The sequence below is a fragment of the Chiloscyllium punctatum genome, chromosome 11 (assembly GCF_047496795.1).
Source record: "Chiloscyllium punctatum isolate Juve2018m chromosome 11, sChiPun1.3, whole genome shotgun sequence".
NCBI classification, from domain to species: Eukaryota; Metazoa; Chordata; class Chondrichthyes; order Orectolobiformes; family Hemiscylliidae; genus Chiloscyllium; species Chiloscyllium punctatum.
The window spans coordinates 19,800,615-19,822,257 of NC_092749.1; the positions used below are offsets into that span (position 1 = coordinate 19,800,615).

The following is a 21,643-nucleotide window of genomic DNA, read 5'->3' on the forward strand; positions in this document are numbered from 1 at the left end:
CTTCAGACCTAACAGTCTCTCCAACACCAAATCCTGGCAAATATAAATTCCCTTAAGTTCAGGTCCTTCAGCCACTGTTACCTCAGGGAGATTGCTTGTGTCTTCCCCAGTGAACACAGATCTGAAGTACCCATTTAATTCCTCTGCCATTTCTTCGTTCCCAGTAATATATTCCCCTGCTTCTGTCTTCAAGGGCCCAATTTTTGTCCTAACCATTTTTTTGCCTTGGACATACCTAAAAAAGCTTTTACTATCCTCCTTTATATTCTTGGCCAGTTTACCTTCGTACCTCATTTTTTCTCTGCGTATTTCCTTCTTACTAATCCTCTGTTGTTCTTTAAAAGCTTCCCAGTCCTCCATTTTCCCACTTATCTTCACTAAGTTATACTTTTTCTCTTTTAACTTTATATGTTTCTTTACTTCCCTCGTCAGCCACGGCCGCCCATGTCTCCTCCTGGGATATTTCTTCCTTTTAGGAATGAACTGATCCTGCAACTTCTGCATTATACACAGAAATATCCGCCATTGTTCCTCCACGGTCTTCCCTGTTAAGGTATTGAACCATTGAACTTTGGCCAGTTGCTCCCTCATAGCTCCATATTTCCCTTTATTCAACTGAAATATTGTCACTTCCGATTGTACCCACTCCCTCTCAAATTGCAGATTGAAGCTTATTGTATTATGGTCACTACTTCCCAACGGCTCCTTCACTTCGAGGTCACTGACCAATTCTGGTTCGTTACACAATACCAGATCCAGAATCGCCTTATCCCTGGTCGGCTCCAGCACCAGCTGCTCTAAAAATCCATCTCTGAGGCACTCCACAAAGTCTCTTTCTTGAGGCCCGATACCATCCTGATTCTCCCAGTCTACCTGCATGTTAAAATCCCCCATAACAACTGTAGTAACATCTTTGCGACAAGCCAATTTCAGCTCCTGATTCAACTTACATCCGACATCCAGTCTACTGTTTGGGGGCCTGTAGATGACTCCCATGAGGGTCTTTTTACCCTTAGTGTTTCGAAGCTCTATCCACACTGACTCTACATCCCCTGACTCTAGGTCCCCCCGCGCAAGGGACTGAATATCCTCCCTCTACCCTTTCTCCCACACTGACACTGTCCCCATTCCCCCACACTGATACTCTCCCCATTCCCCCACACTGACATTCTCCCCACTCCCCCACACTGATACTCTCCCCATTCCCCCACACTGATATTCTCCCCAATCCCCCTCACAAAAACTCTCCCCATTCCCCCACACTGACACTCTCCCCATTCCCCCCAACAGACACTCTACCCATGCCCCCACACTGACACTATCCCCATTCCTCCACACTGACACGCACCGCATTCCTCCATATTGATAATCTCCCCATTCTCCCACACTGTTACTCTCCCCAAACTGATACTCTTCCCATTCCCCCACTCTGATTCTCTCCCCATTCCCCCACACTGATACCCTCCCCATTCCCCCACACTGACACTCTCCCCATTGGCCCACATTGATACTCTCCCAATTCCCCCATACTGACACTCTCCCCATTCCCCCACACTGATATTCTCCCCATTCCCCCACACTGACACTCTCCCCATTCTCCAACATTGACACTCTCCCCATTCCCCCACACTGATACATCGCCCCTTTCCCAACACAGACATCCTCCCCATTTCCCCACACTGATACTCTCGCAATTCCCCCACACTGACACTGTCCCCATTCCTGCACAATGATACTCTCCCCATTCCCTCCACTGATACTCTCCCTATTCTCCCACACTGTTACTCTCCCCATTTCCCCACACTCACACTCTCCCCATTCCCTCCACTGATTCACTCCCCACTCTCCCACACTGATACTCTCCCCATTCCCCCACACTAACACTCTCCCCAATCCCCCACAATGATACTCTCCCCATTCCCCCACACTGACACTCTCCCCATTCCAATACACTGACACTTTCCGCATTGCCCAACAGTGACACTCTCCCCATTCCCCCACACTGATACTCTCCCCATTCCCTCCACTGATTCTCTCCCCATTCTCCCACACTGATACTCTCCCCATTCCCCCACACTGATATTCTCCCCATTCCACCACATTGACACTCTCCCAATTCCCCCACACTGACACTCTCCCCATTCCCCCACACTGATATTCTCCCCATTCCCCCACACTGACACTCTCCCCATTGGCCCACACTGATATTCTCCCCATTTCCTCCACGGATACCCTCCCCATTCCCCCACACTGATACTCTCCCCATTCCCCCCACACTGATATCCTCCCTATTCCCCCATACGAATACACTTCCCATTCCCCCACATTGACACTGTCCCCACTCCCCCACACTGATACTCTCCCCATTCTCCAACATTGACACTCTCCCCATTCCCCCACACTGATATTCTCCCCATTCCCCCACACTGACACTCTCCCCAATCCCCCACAATGTGACTCTCCCCATTCCCCCACACTGATGCACCGCCCCTTTCCCAACACAGACATCCTCCCCATTCCCCCACACTGATACTCTCCCAATTCCCCCACACTGACACTGTCCCCATTCCCGCACAATGATACTGTCCCCATTCCATCCACTCACACTCTCCCCATTCCCCCACACTGACATTCTCCCCACTCACCCACATTGACACTCTCCCCATTGGCCCACTCTGATACTCTCCCCATTACCCCACACTGATATTCTCCGCATTCCCCCCACACTGACACTCTCCCCATTCCCCCACACTGACACTCTCCCCATTCCTCCATACTGATACTCTCCCCATTCCCCCACACTAATACTCTCCCCATTTCCCCACACTGACACTCTCCCCATTCCCTCCACTGATACTCTCCCCATTCCCTCCACTGATACTCTCCCCATTCCCCCACACTGACACTCTCCCCATTCCCTCCACTGATACTCTCCCCATTCCCCCACACTGATACTCTCCCTATTCTCCCACATTGAGTCTCTCCCCATTTCCCCACACTGACACTCTCCCCATTCCCTCCACTGATTCTCTCCCCACTCTCCCACACTGACACTCTCCCCATTCCCTCCACTGATTCTCTCCCCACTCTCCCACACTGATACTCTCCCCATTCCCCCACACTAACACTCTCCCCAATCCCCCACAATGATACTCTCCCCATTCCCCCACACTGATATTCTCCCCATTCCCCCACACTGACACTCTCCCCATTCCAATACACTGACACTTTCCGCATTGCCCAACAGGGACACTCTCCCCATTCCCCCACACTGATACTCTCCCCATTCCCCCACACTGATACTCTCCCCATTCCCCCACACTAACACTGTCCCCATTCCTGCACAATGATACTCTCCCCATTCCCTCCACTGATACTCTCCCTATTCTCCCACACTGTTACTCTCCCCATTTCCCCACACTCACACTCTCCCCATTCCCTCCACTGATTCTCTCCCCACTCTCCCACACTGATACTCTCCCCATTCCCCCACACTAACACTCTCCCCAATCCCCCACAATGATACTCTCCCCAATCCCCCACAATGATACTCTCCCCATTCCCCCACACTGACACTCTCCCCATTCCAATACACTGACACTTTCCGCATTGCCCAACAGTGACACTCTCCCCATTCCCCCACACTGATACTCTCCCCATTCCCTCCACTGATTCTCTCCCCATTCTCCCACACTGATACTCTCCCCATTCCCCCACACTAACACTCTCCCCATTGGCCCACACTGATATTCTCCCCATTTCCTCCACGGATACCCTCCCCATTCCCCCACACTGATACTCTCCCCATTCCCCCATACTGATATTCTCCCCAGTCGCCCCACACTAATACTCTGCGCTTTCCCCCCACACTGATATCCTCCCAATTCCCCCATACGAATACACTTCCCATTCCCCCACATTGACACTGTCCCCACTCCCCCACACTGATACTCTCCCCATTCCCCCACACTGACACTCTCCCCAATCCCCCACAATGTTACTCTCCCCATTCCCCCACACTGATGCACCGCCCCTTTCCCAACACAGACATCCTCCCCATTCCCCCACACTGATACTCTCCCAATTCCCCCACACTGACACTGTCCCCATTCCCGCACAATGATACTCTCCCCATTCCATCCACTCACACTCTCCCCATTCCCCCACACTGACATTCTCCCCACTCACCCACATTGACACTCTCCCCATTGGCCCACTCTGATACTCTCCCCATTACCCCACATTGATATTCTCCGCATTCCCCCCACACTGACACTCTCCCCATTCCCCCACACTGACACTCTCCCCATTCCTCCATACTGATACTCTCCCCATTCCCCCACACTAATACTCTCCCCATTCCCCCACACTGACACTCTCCCCATTCCCTCCACTGATACTCTCCCCATTCCCTCCACTGATACTCTCCCTATTTCCCCACACTGACACTCTCCCCATTCCCTCCACTGATTCTCTCCCCACTCTCCCACACTGATACTCTCCCCATTCCCCCACACTAACACTCTCCCCAATCCCCCACAATGATACTCTCCCCATTCCCCCACACTGATATTCTCCCCATTCCCCCACACTGACACTCTCCCCATTCCAATACACTGACACTTTCCGCATTGCCCAACAGTGACACTCTCCCCATTCCCCCACACTGATATTCTCCCCATTCCCCCACACTGACACTCTCCCCATTGGCCCACACTGATATTCTCCCCATTTCCTCCACGGATACCCTCCCCATTCCCCCACACTGATACTCTCCCCATTCCCCCATACTGATATTCTCCCCAGTCGCCCCACACTAATACTCTGCCCTTTCCCCCCACACTGATATCCTCCCTATTCCCCCATACGAATACACTTCCCATTCCCCCACATTGACACTGTCCCCACTCCCCCACACTGATACTCTCCCCATTCTCCAACATTGACACTCTCCCCATTCCCCCACACTGATATTCTCCCCATTCCCCCACACTGACACTCTCCCCAATCCCCCACAATGTTACTCTCCCCATTCCCCCACACTGATGCACCGCCCCTTTCCCAACACAGACATCCTCCCCATTCCCCCACACTGATACTCTCCCAATTCCCCCACACTGACACTGTCCCCATTCCCGCACAATGATACTCTCCCCATTCCATCCACTCACACTCTCCCCATTCCCCCACACTGACATTCTCCCCACTCACCCACATTGACACTCTCCCCATTGGCCCACTCTGATACTCTCCCCATTACCCCACACTGATATTCTCCGCATTCCCCCCACACTGACACTCTCCCCATTCCCCCACACTGACACTCTCCCCATTCCTCCATACTGATACTCTCCCCATTCCCCCACACTAATACTCTCCCCATTTCCCCACACTGACACTCTCCCCATTCCCTCCACTGATACTCTCCCCATTCCCTCCACTGATACTCTCCCCATTCCCCCACACTGACACTCTCCCCATTCCCTCCACTGATACTCTCCCCATTCCCCCACACTGATACTCTCCCTATTCTCCCACATTGAGTCTCTCCCCATTTCCCCACACTGACACTCTCCCCATTCCCTCCACTGATTCTCTCCCCACTCTCCCACACTGATACTCTCCCCATTCCCCCACACTAACACTCTCCCCAATCCCCCACAATGATACTCTCCCCATTCCCCCACACTGATATTCTCCCCATTCCCCCACACTGACACTCTCCCCATTCCAATACACTGACACTTTCCGCATTGCCCAACAGGGACACTCTCCCCATTCCCCCACACTGATACTCTCCCCATTCCCCCACACTGATACTCTCCCCATTCCCCCACACTAACACTGTCCCCATTCCTGCACAATGATACTCTCCCCATTCCCTCCACTGATACTCTCCCTATTCTCCCACACTGTTACTCTCCCCATTTCCCCACACTCACACTCTCCCCATTCCCTCCACTGATTCTCTCCCCACTCTCCCACACTGATACTCTCCCCATTCCCCCACACTAACACTCTCCCCAATCCCCCACAATGATACTCTCCCCAATCCCCCACAATGATACTCTCCCCATTCCCCCACACTGACACTCTCCCCATTCCAATACACTGACACTTTCCGCATTGCCCAACAGTGACACTCTCCCCATTCCCCCACACTGATACTCTCCCCATTCCCTCCACTGATTCTCTCCCCATTCTCCCACACTGATACTCTCCCCATTCCCCCACACTAACACTCTCCCCATTGGCCCACACTGATATTCTCCCCATTTCCTCCACGGATACCCTCCCCATTCCCCCACACTGATACTCTCCCCATTCCCCCATACTGATATTCTCCCCAGTCGCCCCACACTAATACTCTGCGCTTTCCCCCCACACTGATATCCTCCCTATTCCCCCATACGAATACACTTCCCATTCCCCCACATTGACACTGTCCCCACTCCCCCACACTGATACTCTCCCCATTCTCCAACATTGACACTCTCCCCATTCCCCCACACTGATATTCTCCCCATTCCCCCACACTGACACTCTCCCCAATCCCCCACAATGTTACTCTCCCCATTCCCCCACACTGATGCACCGCCCCTTTCCCAACACAGACATCCTCCCCATTCCCCCACACTGATACTCTCCCAATTCCCCCACACTGACACTGTCCCCATTCCCGCACAATGATACTCTCCCCATTCCATCCACTCACACTCTCCCCATTCCCCCACACTGACATTCTCCCCACTCACCCACATTGACACTCTCCCCATTGGCCCACTCTGATACTCTCCCCATTACCCCACATTGATATTCTCCGCATTCCCCCCACACTGACACTCTCCCCATTCCCCCACACTGACACTCTCCCCATTCCTCCATACTGATACTCTCCCCATTCCCCCACACTAATACTCTCCCCATTCCCCCACACTGACACTCTCCCCATTCCCTCCACTGATACTCTCCCCATTCCCTCCACTGATACTCTCCCTAATTCCCCACACTGACACTCTCCCCATTCCCTCCACTGATTCTCTCCCCACTCTCCCACACTGATACTCTCCCCATTCCCCCACACTAACACTCTCCCCAATCCCCCACAATGATACTCTCCCCATTCCCCCACACTGATATTCTCCCCATTCCCCCACACTGACACTCTCCCCATTCCAATACACTGACACTTTCCGCATTGCCCAACAGTGACACTCTCCCCATTCCCCCACACTGATACTCTCCCCATTCCCCCACACTGATACTCTCCCCATTCCCCCACACTAACACTCTCCCCATTCTCCCACACTGATATTCTCCCCATTCCACCACATTGACGCTCTCCCCAATCCCCCACACTGATATTCTCCCCATTCCCTCCACTGATTCTCTCCCCATTCTCCCACACTGATACTCTCCCCATTCCCCCACACTGATACTCTCCCCGTTCCCCCACACTAACACTCTCCCCATTCTCCCACACTGATATTCTCCCCATTCCACCACATTGACACTCTCCCCAATCCCCCACAATGATACTCTCCCCATTCCCCCACACTGATACTCTCCCCATTCCCCCACACTGATATTCTCCCCATTCCACCACATTGACACTCTCCCCAATCCCCCACAATGATACTCTCCCCATTCCCCCACACTGATATTCTCCCCATTACTCCACACTGACACTCTCCCCATTCCAATACACTGACACTTTCCGCATTGCCCAACAGTGACACTCTCACCTTTCCCCCACACTGATACTCTCCCCATTTCCTCCACGGATACCCTCCCCATTCCCCCACACTGATACTCTCCCCATTCCCCCATACTGATATTCTCCCCAGTCGCCCCACACTAATACTCTGCGCTTTCCCCCCACACTGATATCCTCCCTATTCCCCCATACGAATACACTTCCCATTCCCCCACATTGACACTGTCCCCACTCCCCCACACTGATACTCTCCCCATTCTCCAACATTGACACTCTCCCCATTCCCCCACACTGATATTCTCCCCATTCCCCCACACTGACACTCTCCCCAATCCCCCACAATGTTACTCTCCCCATTCCCCCACACTGATGCACCGCCCCTTTCCCAACACAGACATCCTCCCCATTCCCCCACACTGATACTCTCCCAATTCCCCCACACTGACACTGTCCCCATTCCCGCACAATGATACTCTCCCCATTCCATCCACTCACACTCTCCCCATTCCCCCACACTGACATTCTCCCCACTCACCCACATTGACACTCTCCCCATTGGCCCACTCTGATACTCTCCCCATTACCCCACATTGATATTCTCCGCATTCCCCCCACACTGACACTCTCCCCATTCCCCCACACTGACACTCTCCCCATTCCTCCATACTGATACTCTCCCCATTCCCCCACACTAATACTCTCCCCATTCCCCCACACTGACACTCTCCCCATTCCCTCCACTGATACTCTCCCCATTCCCTCCACTGATACTCTCCCTATTTCCCCACACTGACACTCTCCCCATTCCCTCTACTGATTCTCTCCCCACTCTCCCACACTGATACTCTCCCCATTCCCCCACACTAACACTCTCCCCAATCCCCCACAATGATACTCTCCCCATTCCCCCACACTGATATTCTCCCCATTCCCCCACACTGACACTCTCCCCATTCCAATACACTGACACTTTCCGCATTGCCCAACAGTGACACTCTCCCCATTCCCCCACACTGATACTCTCCCCATTCCCCCACACTGATACTCTCCCCATTCCCCCACACTAACACTCTCCCCATTCTCCCACACTGATATTCTCCCCATTCCACCACATTGACGCTCTCCCCAATCCCCCACACTGATATTCTCCCCATTCCCTCCACTGATTGACTCCCCATTCTCCCACACTGATACTCTCCCCATTCCCCCACACTGATACTCTCCCCATTCCCGCACACTAACACTCTCCCCATTCTCCCACACTGATATTCTCCCCATTCCACCACATTGACACTCTCCCCAATCCCCCACAATGATACTCTCCCCATTCCCCCACACTGATACTCTCCCCATTCCCCCACACTGATATTCTCCCCATTCCACCACATTGACACTCTCCCCAATCCCCCACAATGATACTCTCTCCATTCCCCCACACTGATATTCTCCCCATTCCCCCACACTGACACTCTCCCCATTCCAATACACTGACACTTTCCGCATTGCTCAACAGTGACACTCTCCCCATTCCCCCACACTGATACTCTCCCCATTCCCCCACACTGATACTCTCCCCATTCCCCCACACTAACACTCTCCCCATTCTCCCACACTGATATTCTCCCCATTCCACCACATTGACACTCTCCCCATTCCCCCACAATGATACTCTCCCCATTCCCCCACACTGATACTCTCCCCATTCCCCCACACTGATATTCTCCCCATTCCACCACATTGACACTCTCCCCAATCCCCCACAATGATACTCTCCCCATTCCCCCACACTGATATTCTCCCCATTACTCCACACTGACACTCTCCCCATTCCAATACACTGACACTTTCCGCATTGCCCAACAGTGACACTCTCACCTTTCCCCCACACTGATACTCTCCCCATTCCTCAACACTGATACTCTCCCCATTCCCCCACACTAACACTCTCCCCATTCCTCCACACTGATACTCTCCCCATTTCCCCACACTAACACTCTCCCCATTTCCCCACACTGATATTCTCCCCATTCCCCCACACTGATACTCTCCCCATTCCCCCACACTGATATTCTCCCCATTCTCCAACATTGACACTCTCCCCATTCCCCCACACTGATACATCGCCCCTTTCCCAACACAGACATCCTCCCCATTTCCCCACACTGATACTCTCGCAATTCCCCCACACTGACACTGTCCCCATTCCTGCACAATGATACTCTCCCCATTCCCTCCACTGATACTCTCCCTATTCTCCCACACTGTTACTCTCCCCATTTCCCCACACTCACACTCTCCCCATTCCCTCCACTGATTCTCTCCCCACTCTCCCAAACTGATACTCTCCCCATTCCCCCACACTAACACTCTCCCCAATCCCCCACAATGATACTCTCCCCATTCCCCCACACTGACACTCTCCCCATTCCAATACACTGACACTTTCCGCATTGCCCAACAGTGACACTCTCCCCATTCCCCCACACTGATACTCTCCCCATTCCCTCCACTGATTCTCTCCCCATTCTCCCACACTGATACTCTCCCCATTCCCCCACACTGATATTCTCCCCATTCCACCACATTGACACTCTCCCAATTCCCCCACACTGACACTCTCCCCATTCCCCCACACTGATATTCTCCCCATTCCCCCACACTGACACTCTCCCCATTGGCCCACACTGATATTCTCCCCATTTCCTCCACGGATACCCTCCCCATTCCCCCACACTGATACTCTCCCCATTCCACCATACTGATATTCTCCCCAGTCGCCCCACACTAATACTCTGCCCTTTCCCCCCACACTGATATCCTCCCTATTCCCCCATACGAATACACTTCCCATTCCCCCACATTGACACTGTCCCCACTCCCCCACACTGATACTCTCCCCATTCTCCAACATTGACACTCTCCCCATTCCCCCACACTGATATTCTCCCCATTCCCCCACACTGACACTCTCCCCAATCCCCCACAATGTTACTCTCCCCATTCCCCCACACTGATGCACCGCCCCTTTCCCAACACAGACATCCTCCCCATTCCCCCACACTGATACTCTCCCAATTCCCCCACACTGACACTGTCCCCATTCCCGCACAATGATACTCTCCCCATTCCATCCACTCACACTCTCCCCATTCCCCCACACTGACATTCTCCCCACTCACCCACATTGACACTCTCCCCATTGGCCCACTCTGATACTCTCCCCATTACCCCACACTGATATTCTCCGCATTCCCCCCACCCTGACACTCTCCCTATTCTCCCACACTGACACTCTCCCCATTCCTCCATACTGATACTCTCCCCATTCCCCCACACTAATACTCTCCCCATTTCCCCACACTGACACTCTCCCCATTCCCTCCACTGATTCTCTCCCCACTCTCCCACACTGATACTCTCCCCATTCCCCCACACTAACACTCTCCCCAATCCCCCACAATGATACTCTCCCCATTCCCCCACACTGATATTCTCCCCATTCCCCCACACTGACACTCTCCCCATTCCAATACACTGACACTTTCCGCATTGCCCAACAGTGACACTCTCCCCATTCCCCCACACTGATACTCTCCCCATTCCCCCACACTGATAATCTCCCCATTCCCCCACACTAACACTGTCCCCATTCCTGCACAATGATACTCTCCCCATTCCCTCCACTGATACTCTCCCTATTCTCCCACACTGTTACTCTCCCCATTTCCCCACACTCACACTCTCCCCATTCCCTCCACTGATTCTCTCCCCACTCTCCCACACTGATACTCTCCCCATTCCCCCACACTAACTCTCTCCCCAATCCCCCACAATGATACTCTCCCCATTCCCCCACACTGACACTCTCCCCATTCCAATACACTGACACTTTCCGCATTGCCCAACAGTGACACTCTCCCCATTCCCCCACACTGATACTCTCCCCATTCCCTCCACTGATTCTCTCCCCATTCTCCCACACTGATACTCTCCCCATTCCCCCACACTGATACTCTCCCCATTCCCCCACACTAACACTCTCCCCATTCTCCCACACTGATATTCTCCCCATTCCACCACATTGACACTCTCCCAATTCCCCCACACTGACACTCTCCCCATTCCCCCACACTGACACTCTCCCCATTGGCCCACACTGATATTCTCCCCATTCCACCACATTGACACTCTCCCCAATCCCCCACACTGATACTCTCCCCATTCCCCCACACTGATACTCTCCACATTCCCCCACACTAACACTCTCCCCATTCTCCCACACTGATATTCTCCCCATTCCACCACATTGACGCTCTCCCCAATCCCCCACACTGATATTCTCCCCATTCCCTCCACTGATTCTCTCCCCATTCTCCCACACTGATACTCTCCCCATTCCCCCACACTGATACTCTCCCCATTCCCCCACACTAACACTCTCCCCATTCTCCCACACTGATATTCTCCCCATTCCACCACATTGACACTCTCCCCAATCCCCCACAATGATACTCTCCCCATTCCCCCACACTGATACTCTCCCCATTCCCCCACACTGATATTCTCCCCATTCCACCACATTGACACTCTCCCCAATCCCCCACAATGATACTCTCTCCATTCCCCCACACTGATATTCTCCCCATTCCCCCACACCGACACTCTCCCCATTCCAATACACTGACACTTTCCGCATTGCTCAACAGTGACACTCTCCCCATTCCCCCACACTGATACTCTCCCCATTCCCCCACACTGATACTCTCCCCATTCCCCCACACTAACACTCTCCCCATTCTCCCACACTGATATTCTCCCCATTCCACCACATTCACGCTCTCCCCAATCCCCCACACTGATATTCTCCCCATTCCCTCCACTGATTCTCTCCCCATTCTCCCACACTGATACTCTCCCCATTCCCCCACACTGATACTCTCCCCATTCCCCCACACTAACACTCTCCCCATTCTCCCACACTAACACTCTCCCCATTCTCCCACACTGATATTCTCCCCATTCCACCACATTGACACTCTCCCCAATCCCCCACAATGATACTCTCCCCATTCCCCCACACTGATATTCTCCCCATTCCACCACATTGACACTCTCCCCAATCCCCCACAATGATACTCTCCCCATTCCCCCACACTGATATTGTCCCCATTACCCCACACTGACACTGTCCCCATTCCAATACACTGACACTTTCCGCATTGCCCAACAGTGACACTCTCACCTTTCCCCCACACTGATACTCTCCCCATTCCTCCACACTGATACTCTCCCCATTCCCCCACACTAACACTCTCCCCATTCCTCCACACTGATACTCTCCCCATTTCCCCACACTAACACTCTCCCCATTTCCCCACACTGATATTCTCCCCATTCCCCCACACTGATACTCTCCCCATTCCCCCACACTGACACTCTCCCCATTCCCCCACACTGACACTCTACCCATTCCCCCACACTGACACTCTCCCCTTTCCCCCACGCTGACATTCCCCCACACTGACACAGGTACCCTTACACCCGCACTGACTCTCTCTGCATTCCTCACACACTGACACTCTCCCTATTCCCCCACATTGATATTAAACCCATTCCACCACACAAATACTCTCCCCTTTCCCCCCATACTGACACTGGTCCCATTACACCCGCATTGACACTCTCACCATTCCCCACACACTGACAGTCTCCCCATTCCCCCACACTGACACTCTTCCCATTCCCCTACACTGCCAGTCTCCCCATTTGCCAACATTGACAGCCTCCCTATTCCTCCACACTGATACTCTCCCTATTCCCCCACACTGACACTCTCCCCATTCCACCACACTGATACTCTCCCTATTCCCCCACACTGAAACTCTCCCCATTCTCCAAATACTGATACTCTCCCAATTTGCCTACACGGATACTCTCCCCATTGCCCCCACACTGTCACTCTCCCCATTCCCAGAATACTGATACTCTCCCCATTCTCCCACACTGACATTTTCCCCATTCCCCCACACTGATACTCTCCCCACTCCCCCACACTGATACTCTCCCCATTTCCCCCACACTGATACACTCCGCATTCCCCCACACTGATATTCTCCCCAATCCCCCTCATAAAAACTATCCCCATTTCCTCACACTGACACTCACCGCATTCCTCCATACTGATAATCTCCCCATTCTCCCACACTGTTACTCTCCCCATTCCCCCATACTGATTCTCTCCCCATTGGCCCTCACTGAAACTCTCCCCATTTCCTCCACTGATACCCTCCCCATTCCCCCACACTGACACTCTCCCCATTCCCCCACACTGACACTCTCCCCATTCCCCCATACTGATATTCTCCCCAGTCGCCCCACACTAATACTCTCCACATTCCCCCCACACTGATATCCTCCCTATTCCCCCATACTGATACTCTCCCCATTCCCCCACACTGATACTTTCCCCATTCTCTCCACTGATACTCTCCCCATTCTCCCACACTGACACTCTCCCCATTCCCCCACACTGATATTTTCCCCATTCCCCCACACTGACACTCTCCCCAATCCCCCACAATGTTACTCTCCCCATTCCCCCACACTGATACACTGCCCCTTTCCCAACACTGACATCCTCCCCATTCCCCCACACTGATATTCTCCCCATTCCCCCACACTGACACTCTCCCCATTCCCCCCACACTGATACTCTGATACTCTCCCCATTCCCCCACACTGATACACCGCCCCTTTCCCAACACAGACATCCTCCCCATTCCCCCACACCGATACTCTCCCAATTCCGCCACACTGACATTCTCCCCACTCCCCACACTGACACTCTCCCCATTGGCCCACTCTGATACGCTCCCAATTCCCCCATACTAACACTCTCCCTATTGGCCCACACTGATACTCTCCGCATTCCCTCCACTGATATCTTCCCCATTCCCCCACACTGACACTCACCGCATTCCCCCATACTGATATTCTCCCCAGTCGCCCCACACTACTACTCTGCCCATTCCCCCCACACTGACACTCTCCCCACTCCCCCACACCGATACTCTCCCCATTCCCTCCACTGATACTCTTCCCATTCTCCCACTCTGATTCTCTCCCCATTCTCCCACACTGATACTCTCCCCATTGCCTCCACTTATACTCTCCCCATTCTCCCACACTGTTACTCTCCCCATTCCCCCACACTGATACTCTCCCCAATCCCCCTCACAAAAACTCTCCCCATTCCCCCACACTGACACTCTCCCCATTCCCCCCAGCAGACACTCTACCCATTCTCCCACACTGACATTTTCCCCATTCCCCCATACAGATACTCTCCCCATTGGCCCTCACTGATACTCTCCCCATTTCCTCCACTGATACCCTCCCCATTCCCCCACACTATTACTCTCCCCATTCCCCCACACTGATACTCTCCCCAATCCCCCTCACAAAAACTCTCCCCATTCCCCCACACTGACATTTTCCCCATTCCCCCATACTGATACTCTCCCCATTTCCTCCACTGATACCCTCCCCATTCCCCCACACTGACACTCTCCCCATTCCCCCCAACAGACACTCTCCCCATTCCCCCACACAGACACTATCCCCATTCCCTCACACTGACACTCACCGCATTCCTCCATATTGATAATCTCCCCATTCTCCCACACAGTTACTATCCCGATTCCCCCACACTGGTACTCTTCCCATTCCCCCACTGTAATTCTCTCTCCATTCCCCCACACTGATACTCTCCCCATTCCCCCACACTGACACTCTCCCCATTCCCCCCGACACTGACACTCTCCCCATTGGCTCACACTGATACTCTCCCCATTCCCCCACACTAACACTCTCCCCATTCCAATACACTGACACTTTCCGCATTGCCCAACAGTGACACTCTCCCCTTTCCCCCACACTGATACTCTCCCCATTCCTCCACACTAACACTCTCCCCATTCCCCCACACTGACACTCTCCCCATTCCCCCACACTGACACTCTACCCATTCCCCCACACTGACACTCTCCCCTTTCCCCCACGCTGACATTCCCCCACACTGACACAGGTTCCCTTACACCCGCACTGACTCTCTCTCCATTCCTCATACACTGACACTCTCCCTATTCCCCACATTGATATTAAACCCATTCCACCACACAAATACTCTTCCCTTTCCCCCCATACTGACACTGGTCCCATTACACCCGCATTGACACTCTCACCATTCCCCACACACTGACAGTCTCCCCATTCCCCCACACTGACACTCTTCCCATTCCCCTACACTGCCAGTCTCCCCATTTGCCAACATTGACAGCCTCCCTATTCCTCCACACTGATACTCTCCCCATTCCTCCACACTGATACTCTCCCTATTCTCCCACACTGAAACTCTCCCCATTCTCCAAATACGGATACTCTCCCCATTTGCCTACACGGATACTCTCCCCATTGCCCCCACACTGTCACTCTCCCCATTCCCAGAATACTGATACTCTCCCCATTCTCCCACACTGACATTTTCCCCATTCCCCCATACAGATACTCTCCCCATTGGCCCTCACTGAAACTCTCCCCATTTCCTCCACTGATACCCTCCCCATTCCCCCACACTGACACTCTCCCCATTCCCCCATACTGATATTCTCCCCAGTCGCCCCACACTAATACTCTCCACATTCCCCCCACACTGATATCCTCCCTATTCCCCCATACTGATACTCTCCCCACTCCCCCACACTGATACTCTCCCCATTTCCCCCACACTGATACACTCCGCATTCCCCCACACTGATATTCTCCCCAATCCCCCTCATAAAAACTATCCCCATTTCCCCACACTGACACTCACCGCATTCCTCTATACTGATAATCTCCCCATTCTCCCACACTGTTACTCTCCCCATTCCCCCATACTGATTCTCTCCCCATTGGCCCTCACTGAAACTCTCCCCATTTCCTCCACTGATACCCTCCCCATTCCCCCACACTGACACTCTCCCCATTCCCCCACACTGACACTCTCCCCATTCTCCCATACTGATATTCTCCCCAGTCGCCCCACACTAATACTCTCCACATTCCCCCCACACTGATATCCTCCCTATTCCCCCATACTGATACTCTCCCCATTCCCCCACACTGATACTTTCCCCATTCTCTCCACTGATACTCTCCCCATTCTCCCACACTGACACTCTCCCCATTCCCCCACACTGATATTTTCCCCATTCCCCCACACTGACACTCTCCCCAATCCCCCACAATGTTACTCTCCCCATTCCCCCACACTGATACACTGCCCCTTTCCCAACACTGACATCCTCCCCATTCCCCCACACTGATATTCTCCCCATTCCCCCACACTGACACTCTCCCCATTCCCCCCACACTGATAATCTCCCCATTCCCCCACACTGATACACCGCCCCTTTCCCAACACAGACATCCTCCCCATTCCCCCACACCGATACTCTCCCAATTCCGCCACACTGACATTCTCCCCACTCCCCCATACTGACACTCTCCCCATTGGCCCACTCTGATACGCTCCCAATTCCCCCATACTAACACTCTCCCTATTGGCCCACACTGATACTCTCCGCATTCCCTCCACTGATACCTTCCCCATTCCCCCACACTGACACTCACCGCATTCCCCCATACTGATATTCTCCCCAGTCGCCCCACACTACTACTCTGCCCATTCCCCCCACACTGACACTCTCCCCACTCCCCCACACCGATACTCTCCCCATTCCCTCCACTGATACTCTTCCCATTCTCCCACTCTGATTCTCTCCCCATTCTCCCACACTGATACTCTCCCCATTCCCTCCACTGATACTCTCCCCATTCTCCCACACTGTTACTCTCCCCATTCCCCCACACTGATACTCTCCCCAATCCCCCTCACAAAAACTCTCCCCATTCCCCCCAGCAGACACTCTACCCATTCTCCCACACTAACATTTTCCCCATTCCCCCATACTGATACTCTCCCCATTGGCCCTCACTGATACTCTCCCCATTTCCTCCACTGATACCATCCCCATTCCCCCACACTGACACTCTCCCCATTCCCCCCAACAGACACTATCCCCATTCCCCCACACAGACACTATCCCCATTCCCTCACACTGACACTCACCGCATTCCTCCATATTGATAATCTCCCCATTCTCCCACACAGTTACTGTCCCGATTCCCCCACACTGGTACTCTTCCCATTCCCCCAGTGTAATTCTCTCTCCATTCCCCCACACTGATACTCTCCCCATTCCCCCACACTGACACTCTCCCCATTCCCCCCGACACTGACACTCTCCCCATTGGCTCACACTGATACTCTCCCGATTCCCCCACACTGACACTGTCCCCATTGGCTCACACTGATACTCTCCCCATTCCCCTACACTAACACTCTCCCCATTCCCCCACACTGATACTCTCCCCATTCCCCCACACTAACACTCTCCCCATTCCTCCACACTGATACTCTCCCCATTTCCCCACAGTAACACTCTCCCCATTCCCCCACACTAACACTCTCCCCATTTCCCCACACTGACACTCTACCCATTCCCCCACACTGACACTCTCCCCATTCCTCCACACTGATACTCTCCCCATTCCCCCACGCTGACATTCCCCCACACTGACACAGGTACCCTTACACCCACACTGACACTCTCCCCATTCCCCCACACTGATATTCTCCCCATTCCCCCACATTGACACTCGCTGCATTCCCCCATACTGATATTCTCCTCAGTCGCCCCACACTAATACTCTGCTCATTCCCCCCACACTGATATCCTCCCTATTCCCCCATACTAATACTCTTCCCACTCCCCCACATTGACACTCTCCCCATTCTCCCACACTGACATTCTCCCCACTCCCCCACACTGATACTCTCCCCATTTCACCCACTCTGATACTCTCCCCATTCCCCCACATTGACACTCTCCCCATTCCCCCACACTGATATTCTCCCTATTCCCCCACATTGACACTCTCCCCAATCCCCCACAATGTTACTCTCCCCATTCCCCCACACTGACACTCTCCCCATTCCCCCCAGCAGACACTCTACCCATTCTCCCACACTGACATTTTCCCCATTCCCCCATACTGATACTCTCCCCATTCCCTCCACTGATACTCTCCCCATTCCCCCACACTGATACTCTCCCCATTCCCCCACATTGACACTCTCCCCATTCCCCCCAGCAGACACTCTACCCATTCTCCCACACTGACATTTTCCCCATTCCCTCCACTGATACTCTCCCCATTCCTCCACACTGATACACCCCCCCATTTCTCAACATAGACATCCTCCCCATTCCCCCACACTGATACTCTCCCAATTCCCCGACACTGACACTGTCCCCATTTCCCCACAATGATACTCTCCCCATTCTCCCACACTGATACACCCCCCCATTTCTCAACATAGACATCCTCCCCATTTCCCCACACTGATACTCTCCCAATTCCCCGACACTGACACTGTCCCCATTTCCCCACAATGATACTCTCCCCATTCCATCCACTGATACACTCCCCATTCCCCCATACTGACATTTTCCCCACTCCCCCACACTGACACTCTCCCCATTGGCCCACTCTGATACTCACCCATTCCCCCACACTGACACTTACCGCATTCCCCCATACTGATATTCTCCCCAGTCGCCCCACACTAATACTCTCCCCATTCCCCCCACACTGACACTGCCCCCATTCCCCCACACCGATACTCTTCCCATTCCCTCCACTGATACTCTTCCCATTCCCCCACACTGATATTCTCCTCATTCCCCCACACTGACACTCTCCCCATTCCAATACACTGACACTTTCCGCATTGCCCAACAGTGACACTCTCCCCATTCCCCCACGCTGACATTCCCCCACACTGACACAGGTACCCTTACACCCGCACTGACTCTCTCCCCATTCCTCGCACACTGACACTCTCCCTATTCCCCCACATTGATATTAAACCCATTCCACCACACAAATACTCTCCCCTTTCCCCCCATACTGACACTGGTCCCATTACACCCGCATTGACACTCTCACCATTCCCCACACACTGACAGTCTCCCCATTCCCCCACACTGACACTCTTCCCATTCCCCTACACTGCCAGTCTCCCCATTTGCCAACATTGACAGCCTCCCTATTCCTCCACACTGATACTCTCCCCATTCCTCCACACTGATACTCTCCCTATTCCCCCACACTGAAACTCTCCCCATTCTCCAAATACTGATACTCTCCCAATTTGCCTACACGGATACTCTCCCCATTGCCCCCACACTGTCACTCTCCCCATTCCCAGAATACTGATACTCTCCCCATTCTCCCACACTGACATTTTCCCCATTCCCCCACACTGATACTCTCCCCACTCCCCCACACTGATACTCTCCCCATTTCCCCCACACTGATACACTCCGCATTCCCCCACACTGATATTCTCCCCAATCCCCCTCATAAAAACTATCCCCATTTCCCCGCATTGACACTCTCACCGTTCCCTACACACTGACAGTCTCCCCATTCCCCCACACTGATACTCTTCCCATTCCCCTACACTGCCAGTCTCCCCATTTGCCAACATTGACAGCCTCCCCATTCCTCCACACTGATACTCTCCCCATTCCCCCAAACTGATACTCTCCCCATTCCCTCCACTGATACACTCCCCATTCCCCCACACTGACACTCTCCCCATTCCCCGAATACTGATACTCTCCCCATTTGCCCACACGGATACTCTCCCCATTGCCCCCACACTGTCAATCTCCCCATTCCCCCACAATAACACTCTACCCATTCTCCCACACTGACACTGTCCCCATTCCCCCACACCGATACTCTCCCCATTGCCCCCACAATGATACTCTCCCCAATCCCCCTCACAAGAACTCTCCCCATTCCCCCATACTGACACTCTCCCCATTCCCCCCAACAGACACTTTCCCCATTTCCCCACACTGACACTCACCGCATTCCTCTATACTGATAATCTCCCCATTCCCCCACACTGACACTCTCCCCATTGCCCCACACAGATACTCTCCCCATTCCCTCCACTGATATCCTCCCCATTCCCCCACACTGACACTCACCACATTCCCCAATACTGATATTCTCCCCAGTTGCCCCACACTAATACTCTCCCCATTCCCCCCACACTGACACTCTCCCCATTCCCCCCACACAGACACTGTCCCCATTCCCCCACACCGATACTTTCCCATTCCCTCCACTGATACTCTCCCCATTCCCCCACACTGAGTCTCCCCCCATTTCCCCACACTGATACTCTCCCCATTCCGCCACACTGATATTCTCCGCATTCCAGTACACTGACACTTTCCCCATTCCAGTACACTGACACTTTCCCCATTCCCCCACAGTGATACTGTTCCCATTTCCCAACACTGACACTCTCCCCATTCCCCCACACTGACACTCTCCCTCTTCCCCCACATTGATATTAAAGCCATTCCACCTCACAAATACTCTCCCCATTCCCCTCACACTGACACTCACCTCATTCCCCACACTGACACTCTCCACATTCCCCCACATTGATATTAAACCCATTACACCACACAAATACTCTCATTGTATACACACGTACACGCACATTGACACTCTCACCATTCCCCCCACACTGCCAGTCTCCCCATTTGCCAACATTGACAGCCTTCCCTTTCCTCCACACTGATACTCTCCCCAATCCCCCACACTGATACTCTCCCTATTCCCCCACACTGATACTCTCCCCATTCCCTCCACTGATACTCTCCCCATTGGCCCACACAGATACTGTGCCCATTCCCCCACACTGACACACTCCCCATTCCCCCACACTGCAAC

General features: G+C 53.4%; 1 protein-coding gene across 2 annotated transcripts in view; it reads left to right on the forward strand.

The window, feature by feature from the left end:
- kif26ba (kinesin family member 26Ba) overlaps window positions 1–21,643 on the forward strand; it is a 336,823-nt gene that overhangs the window by 133,471 nt on the left and 181,709 nt on the right. The window lies entirely within an intron of this gene.